This window comes from Neopelma chrysocephalum, unplaced genomic scaffold (assembly GCF_003984885.1).
Source record: "Neopelma chrysocephalum unplaced genomic scaffold, ASM398488v2 Primary Assembly neopelma1_215, whole genome shotgun sequence".
Taxonomy (NCBI): Eukaryota; Metazoa; Chordata; class Aves; order Passeriformes; family Pipridae; genus Neopelma; species Neopelma chrysocephalum.
The window spans coordinates 119,994-131,823 of record NW_020897877.1 but is presented as its reverse complement, the minus strand read 5'-3'; the positions used below and the strand labels follow the sequence as shown (position 1 = coordinate 131,823).

At 59.5% G+C, this 11,830-nt stretch overlaps 1 protein-coding gene across 4 annotated transcripts in view; it reads right to left on the bottom strand.

Annotated features, from left to right (window-relative positions):
* Nucleotides 1–8,536, bottom strand: part of NRTN (neurturin) — a 17,913-nt gene extending 9,377 nt beyond the window's left edge. For 3 of the 4 annotated variants that reach the window (XR_003537302.1, XR_003537303.1, XM_027703268.1), the window contains exon 1: nt 8,460–8,536. The gene's annotated coding sequence lies outside the window, so the exon portion shown is untranslated. Of the gene's footprint in view, nt 1–1,073; nt 1,158–8,459 lie in introns of those variants that run through there. The other variant, XM_027703269.1, reaches the window with a different exon arrangement.
* Between the last annotated feature and the right edge of the window lie 3,294 nt (nt 8,537–11,830).

Here is an 11,830-nt window from a genome sequence, read left to right as displayed (position 1 = left end):
CAGACCTTCCTCAAAACTTCCTCAGATCTTTCCCAAAACTTCCTCAGACCTTCCTCAAAACTTCCTCAGACCTTCCTCAAAACTCCCACAGACCTTCCTCAAAAATTCCTCAGACCTTCCCCAAAATTGACTCGGACCTTCTCCAAAATTTCCACAGACCTTCCTCAAGAATCCCTGAGGACCTTCCCCAAAACTTTCTCATTCTTTCCCCAAAATTGCCTCAGACCTTCCCCAAAATTGCCTCAGACCTTCCCCAAAACTTATCACGAGCCCCTAACATTATTTTTTTGGAATGGAACCCCTGCAACACCCCCAGCCAGGACGGATGCTGCACTGGGAATACTGGAGCTGCAGCGAGAAGGTCGGTGCCCCAAGGTCAAACCAGCCCCCAAATGCCCAAAGTGGCCCCAAAATGCCCAAACTGGCCCTAGAACAGGCAGTGTTGGGAGCAAAAAAAGCCCCAAACCCTGATCTGAGTTGCCCTATTGGCTTTTCCTCTTCCAACAGCGAGTGAGTGCACGAATGAGGAGGGAAAAAGCCCCATGATCCCAACTCCAGCTCCACTCCGGGGACAGGGAGCGTCAACCCCTGGCTGGGGTCAACCCCAGCAGGGAAAGGAGCACAGGGCAGGAAAATCCCCACCTGTGCCAGGGCCAAGGGGCACCTTGAGCCACCCCTGCGTGGCAGGGACAGCCTCCTGCCCCCCAGTCCGTGCCAGTTTGCACGGGCATGAGTCGAACTCACCGGGATGGAAAACCCACCGTCAGCACCCCCAGCCCTGAGACCCCACAGCCACAACCCACTTGCCTCTCCCCACACCCCCCGGAGCTCCACTCAGCCCTGTTTGGGGGATGGATTTCTCTGAGGAATCCCCAAGACAGACACAGGGATGGTCTGAGTCTGACCCCTCTCACCCTCTCCCGTCCCTCCCGCGGGATTCCCTCTCCCACCATCCCTCTCCCACCATTCGACGCGTGCCCTGGGTTGTGGGGAGAGGCCCGTGTCCCAGCAGGATTCATCCATGCCCTGGAAAGTGGCAGCAGAGCCTTTGATTCCTTTCCTGGAGGTCTCACCTGGGCTTTCACGTCATTAATTACCGGGATACGCAGAGGGAGGGAATCCCGCTGGATGTGGAGCCAAGCACGGTGATTTCTGCTCCCCTGGCACCAGTTTGGGACCAGTTCAGCCCCAGCTGGGCTTAGCCCATCCCTGCAAGGGCAAATAATGCTGCTGCTTCCCCTCCATCCTCGGCTTCCCGTGGTTCTCCCCCCCCCGACTCCGTCGCTCTCTCCGGGACACGCCGGAGGCAGAAACGCAGCTGAAATATAAATCAGCATTAAAGAACAGCCCGGTTTGATGCAGCACAACCCACTGCAGGGCTCACCCAGCCCGGCTTGGGGACATCCTGGGGACACCTGGCCGAGCCCTGCAGCCCCAGCCCCCCTCACCCCCCCAGCAGTGAGAGAAAAGCCTTGAAAACAGCACATTTTGGGGGGATATTTGTTCTTCTTCCAGCTGAAAGCAGCAAAAGTATTTGAAAAAATCCTCTCTGGGTGGAGGTGGGTGGTGTGAGATCCGAGGTCGTGGTCTCAGCTGGTGGTCCCCAAATTTTGGCCCCCGAATTGTGGTCTCCAGGGTGGGGGGGGTGGCTCTGTGTCCCCACCGACCCTGACAAGGTGTGACAGCTCCACCAAGGTCACCTCGGCTGCAGCAGCCCAAAAACCTCCCTAAGCCGATTCCACCGGGTCTAAGCAGCAGCAGGAGCCGCCCTTTATGGGAAGAAGGTGAGTAATTAGAGATTAATTGATATCAAAATGATTCAGGGCATTGCCCAGTGCTGCAGCGGGAGCAGAGAGTGGGAAATAACACCAGAACAGAGAACGAGGTGGGAATACCCTGCAAGAAACCGCCCCTGCAGACAGATCCCATTTGCTGGTGGGCCTAAAAAATAAAAATACGTGGCTTGGGATCCCACCCAAGCCAGGCTGGTTTATGGAACCGTGCAGGAAATCAGGGATAAGACCAGCCAAGGACCCCCCACCCGTTGCCAGGCGCCCTTGGGTGCTGCTGTGTTGTCCTTCTCTGCCCCCCAGGGATGTTCCTCCAGCCCAGATTTTCCCTCTCGTGCCAAAACCCCAACTCTGAATGTCAATTATTTTTGTATCCGACCCCCCCCGGCGCTAAATAACCTCCTGATGCCAAAAAGGGGCGGTTTGTCAGAGGAAACTAATTACTGGGGCTTGTTTGAACAATCCCAGTGCCTCGGGAAAGAGGGTTAAAAGCTTAAATTCTGGCAGTGGGATGGAGCCCAGGCCCCAGATGTGCTTTGCTTTGGGCCCCCGTTTCGACACCGCTGGCATCTGGGGGGCAAAATCTCCCGTTTTCCCAAGAAAGGAAAAGCCCTCGGTGGGATCCAGGAGGGGAAGACACGGCTGAGGCAGGAGGGGAAGAGGGCTGGGAGAACAGCATCAACCCCACACTGCAGCTCTGGCCGCTTGCCCCTTCCCTGATTTGTAGGGTTTTCCATCTTTGTGTGTCACAACACGCTCCAGCCCCCCCAAAATCCCTGGAAGGGGGGGGTCACTGTGCCACAGCATTCCTCAGTTCCCCCTTTGGAAAAACACCCCGGGAGTAGGGTCACTGTGCCACAGCATTCTTCAATTTCCCTTTTGGAAAAACACCCTGGGAGCAGGGTCACTGTGCCACAGCATTCCTCAGTTTTCCCCTTTGGAAGAGCACCCCGGGAGCAGGGTCACTGTGCCACAACATTCCTCAGTTTTCCCCTTTGGAAAAACACCCCGAGAGCACAATGGAGCTTGAAGGACTCCAGGTATTAATTCCAGGGTTCCACTTCTGCCTTTTCCACACGTCCCAGGTGTGCTGGGACGATCCCTTCAGCTCCCACCTCAATAATTCCCATTTTCATCCCTAGAGAAGCAGATCCCGCCCTAATCCAACATTCCTGCGAGTGGGATGGGGTGAGCCAGGAAGGAGCTGTTCCAGGGGTGGGATGAGGGAGTCACAGCCCCTGGGTGCTCCCTGAGGGATGATCATCCCTCCACATCCCACAACCGGGAAAGAAGCGCAGGTGACGCCCCGAGCTGGGAATTCCCCCGCAGCTTCCCTCCTCTCCTCCCCGTGGATCCCGGATTCCTCGTGGCACAGAAGGAGTCGGCTTGTCCAGGCTCCCGCCGGGGATTACGGAGCTTTGCCGAGGGCAGAGAGACCCGAGCGAGGTTTGCAAATCCAATTTGCACTAAACCCCTTCCAGCGGGTTTGGGACGGAGCACAGACTAAGATCCCATTAGCGTTTACTGTCCGACTCCAGCAGCAACTGCCAACATGTTGAACCACTTAGCGCCGCTCCACAGCCAGCAAGGGAGGAATTCCTCCCGGGACGGCAACGGCGGTGGACTGGGAACGGGGATTTTAGGTGGAGGAAGCTCAAAATTTGGGATAAAGAGGGCTGGCGGTGATGGGATGGACCTTCACACCCCGACACAGCGGAGCAGCGTCGTGTCCCCCGAGCTTTGCTGTCACCGCAGGGAAAACCTGCTGGGATGCCCCAGGGATGAGGGGTTTTCCACAGGGAAGAGTCGCAAGGGTTCCAAAAGAGACGAGTTTCCCCTCTGATCCCACCCAGGGAGAGCTGTGGCCACGCTGCCCTCCCTGCCCGGCTGCCACCTCCCGTGAATCCAGTTCAGATCTGTGGGTAAAAGATTGGGATCGTTTCTCCTGCTCTGTGCTGCCAGAAAGAACATCACAGTGGGAATGCAGCCACCTCAAAGCCGGGTTGGACGGGGCTTGGAGCAATCTGGCCTAGTGGAAGGTGTCCCTGGCCTAGTGGAAGGTGTCCCTGCCCATGGCAGGGGGCAGAACGAGATGATCCTTAAAGTCCTTTCCAACCCAAACCATTCCATGATTCCACCATCTGCTCCTGGAGACAGGTGGGGCCAGACTCCCCCCCCTCTCCTGCCCATCCATCCTCCGTGGGAAGATCCCACCCCGAGCGACGCTTTCCCAGGGCACAGCCCACGCTGTCCACGCTCCCAGGGCTCCCACCACCCCAATCCCGGCTGGATCCTTCCATCCTCTCCTTTTCCCACCCGAAACAGCCCCTGGGTACCAAAGGGGCGAGTTGTTCCCCCCGGCTCAGGGGGATGCCCAGCCCAGCTGGGCTCTGCCAGGGTTGCCCGGCGCGTCCTCCCACCACGCGCCGCTGGCACCGTCCCTGCCAGACGGCTCCGTGGAGCTGCTAAGCCTCAAAAATGTGCTTTTAATAAGCCAACACCACTTAATGAAGAGAGGCAGCGGCTGCCCTGTTGAATCAGAGGGAAGTCCTTCCTCCGGGACACCCTGGAAGGATGGGATGGGTGGCCCCGGCTGGAGGGATGAAGGTGGTTTGGTTCCTATCCAAGGTTTTGGCTGGATTTGTTCCCCACTCCTCCCGTGCTGCACAAGGGCACAAGGTTGCTGCCTGTTGTGGGGAAGGGAGGGAAAAATCCAGGGAAAACCAAAAAGTCACTCCAGCACCTTGCTGGGACCGTCCCCTGCCTGTTCTTCCCAGCACAGCTGCTCGGGGACTACTGGGATGGACCCCAGAGTGATTTGGGATTTTGGCTTGCTGATCCTGCTCTGCTCAGGGGCAACAACCACTGGGATGGACCCCACAAGGATTTGGGATTTTGGCTTGCTGACCCTGCTCTGCTCAGGGGCAACAACCACTGGGATGGATCCCACGAGGATTTGGGATTTTGACCCTGCTCTGCCCTGGGAGCTCAGCACGAGGCTGCCCGGGGTGCCAAGACTGGGGGGGCTCTGCCATCACCAAGTCCCACGGCCCCGGTGTTTTATAGGGGAGGGTCAGGGAGCGACAACAGCCAGCAATAAATACACCCCGAGCTGCCAGGCAGCTCCTTCAGCCAAAACCAACATTATTAAAGGCAAAAGGGCTCCCTGAAGCTGCACAGAAGCCCCCAGGCTGGGCAGCTCTGCATCGCCAGCGAGGCCCAGAGAGGGCAACGATGGAGCAAAGTCGGTTCCCACCCCCAGGACCTGACCAAAAGCTGATGCCCAGCTGCCCCTGGAGCTGCCATGGCCTGCAGGCAGCCCTGCCCAGCCCCCAAGGGCCCCCAAGGATGGGTGTTTTCTCTATCCAACCCTAAATCCCAGCCTATTTCCTTGCTTTGAAAATTCGTGTTCACTTGGCTCCTTCAGGGCCGTGTTTTTCTGCCTGGGAAGGATTAGGGCTGGGTTTACAACCACCTCACGCCTAAAACAAGCCAAGATAAAATTGGGGGGGGGTCCTTAAAGCCTGGAGCTCCATAACCAGGGCTCTGCTCATGAATTATCTCCGTTCCTAGCGCCCGGGAGAGCTCCAGGATGGGACTCATCACCCTGTCCCAAGCACCACACAGCCGAGTCCCTCCTCTGCAAAAAAAAAAAAAAGCTGCTGAACGGGAGAAAAATACAACTCCTGCTTCGGATTATTGCAGCCTGGGAGCGATGCTAAAGGAGGAACTTTCCCCTCCCGGGATATCTCCTGCTGCGGGAATGCCGACCCCTCGGAGCGCTGCGAGAGCCGGGGCAGGGCTGCCCTGCCTCCCTCCCGGCGGCCAAACCACCCGCCCCCTCCGACACCGGGCTTGGACGGAGTTCAAAGGAAGGGAAAACAGATGAAATGCGGTTGCAGCAGAACGAAAAAGCCCTTTCAGAAGGGCGGCGTTGATGAGAGTGGCATCGCCCGCGAGGGGCTGACACGGCGCTGACACGGCGGCGGCGGGAGGAGGAAATGCTTCGGGGAACAACGCGGCGGCGAAGAGATTGTTTCAATTTAGGCTCCGGGATGCTGAGCTACAAAGTGAGCCCCTCTCGGGTTTCGTGAGGAAGAAGAGATGGGAATGAAGCTGCCTCTGGCATTTCCCTTTCCCAGGGCGAGCGCGGAGGGGGGCGGCTTCGTTCCGATGCATCCCGGGATGCTCCTTCGCACGAGAGCATCCCCACACCGCCCCCGGGCACGGGAGGGGGTGAGTTTGGGATTCTGCTCCTCTCCTTCAAGTTTAATGGGGAAAGACTGCTCCAAGCTGGCCAAATCCCAGAAAAAGCTGGGTGGGGTGGGATTTCTCCAGCTCAACCAGGTAATAATGGTGGAGCTGGAGCAGGCAGCTCACCTTGACCAAGGGATTGGAGCATCCCATGGACCACCCCAGGTGTGGTTGGAGCAGAGGGGGTGGGTGGTACCCAGATTCTCACCCCCTTCTCAGTCGTCCTGAGCCCTGGGAGCTTCTGGAGCGGGACCACATGATGCTGCCCAAGCTGGGCTTAGCAAGGGTCCTGGGAGTTGTGCACATGTGCTTTGGCTTAGATCAGGGAGAAAAAAAACCACACCAGCAAAGCCCACACCAGCAAAGCCCACACCAGTAAAGCCCATACCAGTCCTGTGCTACTGCCCCTCCTGCGATGGGCACCCACGCAGGACCCTCCAGGACCCTCCCTCCCCTTGGCATCTCCCTCTCTCCCAGGCTCAGCCCCTCTGGAGACACCGACAGGGAGCTCTGGGCTCCTTGTGCCCCCCAAAGCCACCCCTGGGAGGGCACAGCCTGGCTCAGCATGGCACAGGATGAGGCTCTCTCGGGAAGAACACGGGGCTCTCCGTGTGCTGAGTGCCACCACAGCAGCCTGTGCCGGGCTGGGGACAGCCAAGGTGACACCTGCTCTGGCCACACAATCTGCAGAGCGGCTTTTAGGGCACCTCGACCTCAAAAAGGGGATATTGCCGATCTTAGACCCATCCTTGCAGCCCCCTAAAGGTGGAAATCAACCCCACGGCCGTGGAAGAGCCGCCCAACGGAGCCCCAGAAGGGAGATGGACAAGCGTGATGTGATTCATGGCTGTGCCGTGGGAGGGCACCCAGTGCCACCACAGCCAGGCCCACGCAGTGCCCAGCACCACCCCCCCAGGGCCTGGGTGTCCCCCCGGCCGTGCCACAGCAAACCCGACCAGCTCCCTTTATTTCCAGCCCAAACACGAGGCCTGGAAGGTGCTGGGCTCTCTCCCCTTGCGAATCCCAGAGGAGCCTGGCCCTGGTGCCACATCCTGCTGCCAAAGAGCCGCAGCCACTCACGGCCTGATGGCAAAGGAGGAGGGACAGCTCGGCATTCCCGGGGTGCCTGCAGCCGGCGTCGGGATGCGCCACACCCCCTCCGCGCCTTCCTCCAGGCTGGACCGGGGCTGAGCGAGCTTTCCGAGATCCAGCGCTGCTGAAAAACTCGGGATGTAGCACCAGGAAAGTCTAAATCTTGTCCCCAGCGCAGTCCTGGAGCTGCCGGGGATGGAGGCGCAGGACGAGCCCGGGGCCTGTCGCCGGCGTGGTGACACCAAGGACACTCACACCGGGGCACTGCCACGGCACGGATCGAACCCGGGGTGCAGCATCGCCAGCTCGGCTCTGCAGCCCGGAGTCAGCGCCGCAGTGGGGAGATTCGGGTCTGAACCAAAGGTTAAACCCCAAACCCAGGCGCTCACACCTAAAATTTGGCACAGAGACGCCCCTTCCCTGCTCGATTTCTCTGCCCTGTGCCAGCCGCCAGCTCGGCTGCCTCTGCCATTAAATCCAGAAGCACACACGACCACGAGAAGCTGGATTTGGGATCCACTGACGATCCTGGCTTTAGATCTGGGATCTCAGCACACATCCAGGACTCACAAGCCGCTTCCAACAGCCGCCAACCCCTTCCCCTGCTGGGATAAACCGTGCCCTTGACCCAGTGCCTAATTGCAGATCGGCTCCCGAAGCAACGATGGGATTTAAATCAGGGCCGGCTACAAGCTACCATATATGTGCAATAAAGACACCCGAGGTCTGGGTTGTTTTGTTAAAGCCGCAGCGAGAGGGGGAAATTCCCTCCCTCGAGGATGGGGGGATATTCACCCCCCAGCCCCCGCCGAGCTCTGGAGACGGTCACCGCTGCGGCGCGGCCGGAGCTGGGAGAAGGTGACGGCGTTGGAGATGCCGGCTGGCGATCCTTCCGTTCCTTAAACTAATATTTAGACAGGACCCATCTCCCCCCTCCTGCGAGCGCTCCGCGCCCGGAGCCGTCCCGCGCCGTGTTTGTGTTCCTGCGTGGCGGGACGGGCTCCAAGTATGAAGCAAAGTCCTGCGGCCGCCGCTCAGGGTGGCGGGGACCGGGGCCGGGCTCCCCCCGCTCCCTCCATCCCCCCGAAGGACCCGGCTCTGCCCCGCTCGGCGGTGGCATCCCCGACCCGCCGGCTGCGGGCGGGAGGGGAAAACAACCAGCGGCGCTGAGAGCGGGCACGGCGCGGGCAAAGAGGCTCCGCCGGGACCCCCGGGGTCACCCCCGGGGCCGCCCCCGGTCCCGCAGCGGCGGTGCGGGGCAGGAGCGTCCCGGGCGCGGGGCAGGTGCCCCGGGGCCGCCGCTCCCGAGCCGGGGCCGCTTACCTGGACGCCGGGCCGGTGGCAGCGCTCAGCGGCGGCTCCGAGCCGGGGCCGGGGCACGCGTGGGGCCGGGGGTCGCCATGGGCGAGCGGCGGAGGAGCGGCGCGGGTCTGGCACGGCTCGGCTCGGCTCGGCTGGAGCGCGGCGGGGGGGACTCGGCCACCGCCTCCTCCCCGCGCCGGGAGGCGGGTTTGGAGCCGGCCGGTTCCCCCGCCCCGCCCGGTGCCGGTGCCGGTCCCGCTGCCGCCCGAGCCCCGCAGCCGAGCGAGTCCGCGGCTCCCCCAGAGGAGGCACCGGCTGCTTCTCGCAGCGGAGCCGACGGGGCCGCCCGGCCCCGCCCCGGTCCCTCCCGGTGCCGCCCCGGTCCCTCCCGGTGCCGGTCCCGCCCCGCCCGAGCGCAGCCAGACGTCCCGGTGCTGCCCCGGAGCCTCGGTGCTGCCCCCCGGCATCGCCCCGTTCCGCCGGCTTCCCACCTTTGGACTCCCCCGGTGCTGCCCCTGGACCTCGGGCAGGGAGCAGCCCGGCCCCGGTGCCCAAATCTCCCCTGGCAGCGGTGCCCAACTCCCCTGGCCATGGGCACATCCCTCCCCGCGGTGGTACCAACACCCCCGGCCAGGGGCACATCCCTTCCATGGTGATTGGGGGCATCATTGAAGCCCCCCCTCGAGCCGGGCTGGGCAGGGGCTGTCAGCGGTTTTCTGGCACAGCCATCTCTTGTTTCCCACCGGGGCTTTCCCCACACCGGTTTTGCAGGCTGAGGATGCCCCCGGAGTACGGTGGGATCACCACTGGGCATGGGACAGGCTGGAGAAGGGTGGAAGCTGGGCCAGGCTGATGGACACATGGAATGAGTTGTCTGAAGATGAGGGATGTTTCTGCACTTTCTGTGTGAGAACCAAATTGTTTGATTTGATTCACAGAATCACAGAATCATTAAGTTCAGAAAAGCCCTCACAGATCATTGACTCCCAACTGTTTCCCCAGCACTGCCAAGGCCACCACTAACCCATGTCCCCAAGTGCCACATCTACACATCTACACCCCTGCCCTGGGCAGCCTGTGCCAGGGCTGGACAACCCTTTCAATGAAGAAATGCTCTTTAAGGTCCCTTCTAACCCAACTTTCCAACTCAAACCGTTCCAGGATTCTATGAGAAATGCTGAGGAGGCCCCTGGAGGCTCCTGGAGCTGCTGATCCTGCAGCATCTCCCATGGCCACACCATGTCTGCCTTGGCTGTGGCTCCTCTCCACACCCTCCCACCCAAGCACAGCTTTGCCCTCTTGGAAAGCAGGAAGGTTACTCTGCAATGTGAGTGGTGGAGATGATGAAGAGACCCCAAAAAGAGGCAAATCTGGCTTTGGGAGGGGTGTAGGTGCCCCTTTGGAAGAAGCCAGGCTGGGACAGACCTGCTCAGGCACATTTCCAGAGGCTGCTCTTGGTGCAGCGTATCCAGGGAGTCAATGGCCGTAGGAAAGGGAGGGATTGGAGTTTAGAGAGGAGAGACTTAGTGCTCCCTTAATGACTGGCTCATTCCTTCTCCCATCTTCCTGGTGTTTGTTTTTGCAAGTATTAATACACTGGGACTGTTTTCTTTAGCACATGTCAGGCCCTGGAGGGGTTCACTGGGGGGGTCTGGGATCTGGACGACCTTGGCCCATGGGGAGACCTTCCCAGGAGTGCTCTAGGGAGCCTGGCCCACGGTTGCTCCGGGTCCCCACAGCCCTGGCAGGAGCTACAGAGGTGACCCTGCCACAAAGACCCCCAGGGTGCTGCTGGTGGGACGGGTGGGGCCGGGCAGCGGCGCCGGGTGCGGGGTCTCTCCTCCCCGTCAGGTTCACCTGGACACATCTTGGCCTCATCCCACAACCCCCTCCTGCTCCACCACCCGCAGAAGGCAGCAGCTGTCCTGCCAAAAACCCAGTAGCTGCTAAACAAACGATTTAATGGGAACCAGCCTCGATGGAGCAGGAGCAAACGTGCCCATGGAAGCGTCGGAGCCATTACGGAGCCGCAGCAAAGGCTGCGCCGAGCGCTCGGGGAGCACAGCCTGGGACAATTTGCATCTCTCGCTCTAATTAACGTTTCCCTAATGACATGTGGGACATGGTTAGCGACGTGCAGCTCCCACCTGTCCTGTGGTGTTTGCTAAGAGCCCAAATCTCAGCCTGGCTGGTTGTCACACTGGGATTGTTGGGGTTGTCCTTGGACTTTGACGATCCTTGGGGTCCCTTCTGACTCAGGAGATCCCCTGATCCCCACACCTCAGCCTGTTGTCTCTAATAGAGTTGGTACCAGCACCTTCTGCCTAAAATCACAAAACAGTGAAATCCAGAGTGTAACTGGGAGCCTCTGGCTCGTGGAGGAGGTTTGGGAGTCGCTCATATTTGGCTTGGCTGCCTCTTCTCGACCAGTCAAGCCCCCCTTGATCCCTCTGGATTTAAACTGTCTTCAAGCTGGATGTTTGCAGGTTGACCCTGAGCAGATCCTGGAGATTCCCTTTGCTCTTCCGGTGTTTCCTGCTCACAATCTGGGTACCAGACCCTGTGCACTGACATCTTGGACATGTTCCTTCCGCAGCATCCTAAAAGAGCCATAAACAACCCTGGATTCCCACAATTTTGGCGCTGTGCTGCAGGCTGGTGGCATTTCCAACACGTGGGAGATGAGGGAGATCAGAGGCACGACCTCTATCAAAAGGGGATGTTGTGAACCACTGGGATGGAGTGAAAAATTGGGACCAGCCGGCAAATCCAGGGTACGGAATGTCACACACAAAATCCACAAGGAACAAGTGTCCATAAACACCAGGGGGGGAAACCTAAGCAATTAAGTCATTTGAAATGTCAAATAGCCCATGGACCCCACATTTGGACATGACAGATGAACGAAAACACGAGACATGAAAAATTCCTGCAAACCAACAAAGGAACGATGATTAATTTCCCTCTGTTCCAGGGCAATCGCATTATATACACACAAAGGAGTCATAAAAATTCCAGGATGACGGAACAAAATCCTCACAGAGCTCCACAGATAAAATACAACCATACTGGAAGGAGCTGGAACGGTCCAGGGAAGGAGCGTGCCTGGGGCTGGCTCCCAGATATCCTGATGGATAAAACACCTTTCCCGGGGGATCCAACTGCAAGGTTGCACCTGGTGGAAGTGCTGGTGGATGTGAATGATGTGTCCCAGCTTGGGATGAGACAAATCCTTCTTGGGGACAGCAGCAGGTCCCCCTGTGGTCCCTGGAAACAGCCACATTTGGGATGAGCTGGGCGCTGTGCCCTCGTAAATCCCAAAGGAATTGGGGATGCGGATGCAGCAGTGGCAGAGGATGGCAGGGAGGAGACAAGTGAAGAGGTCAGAGCCT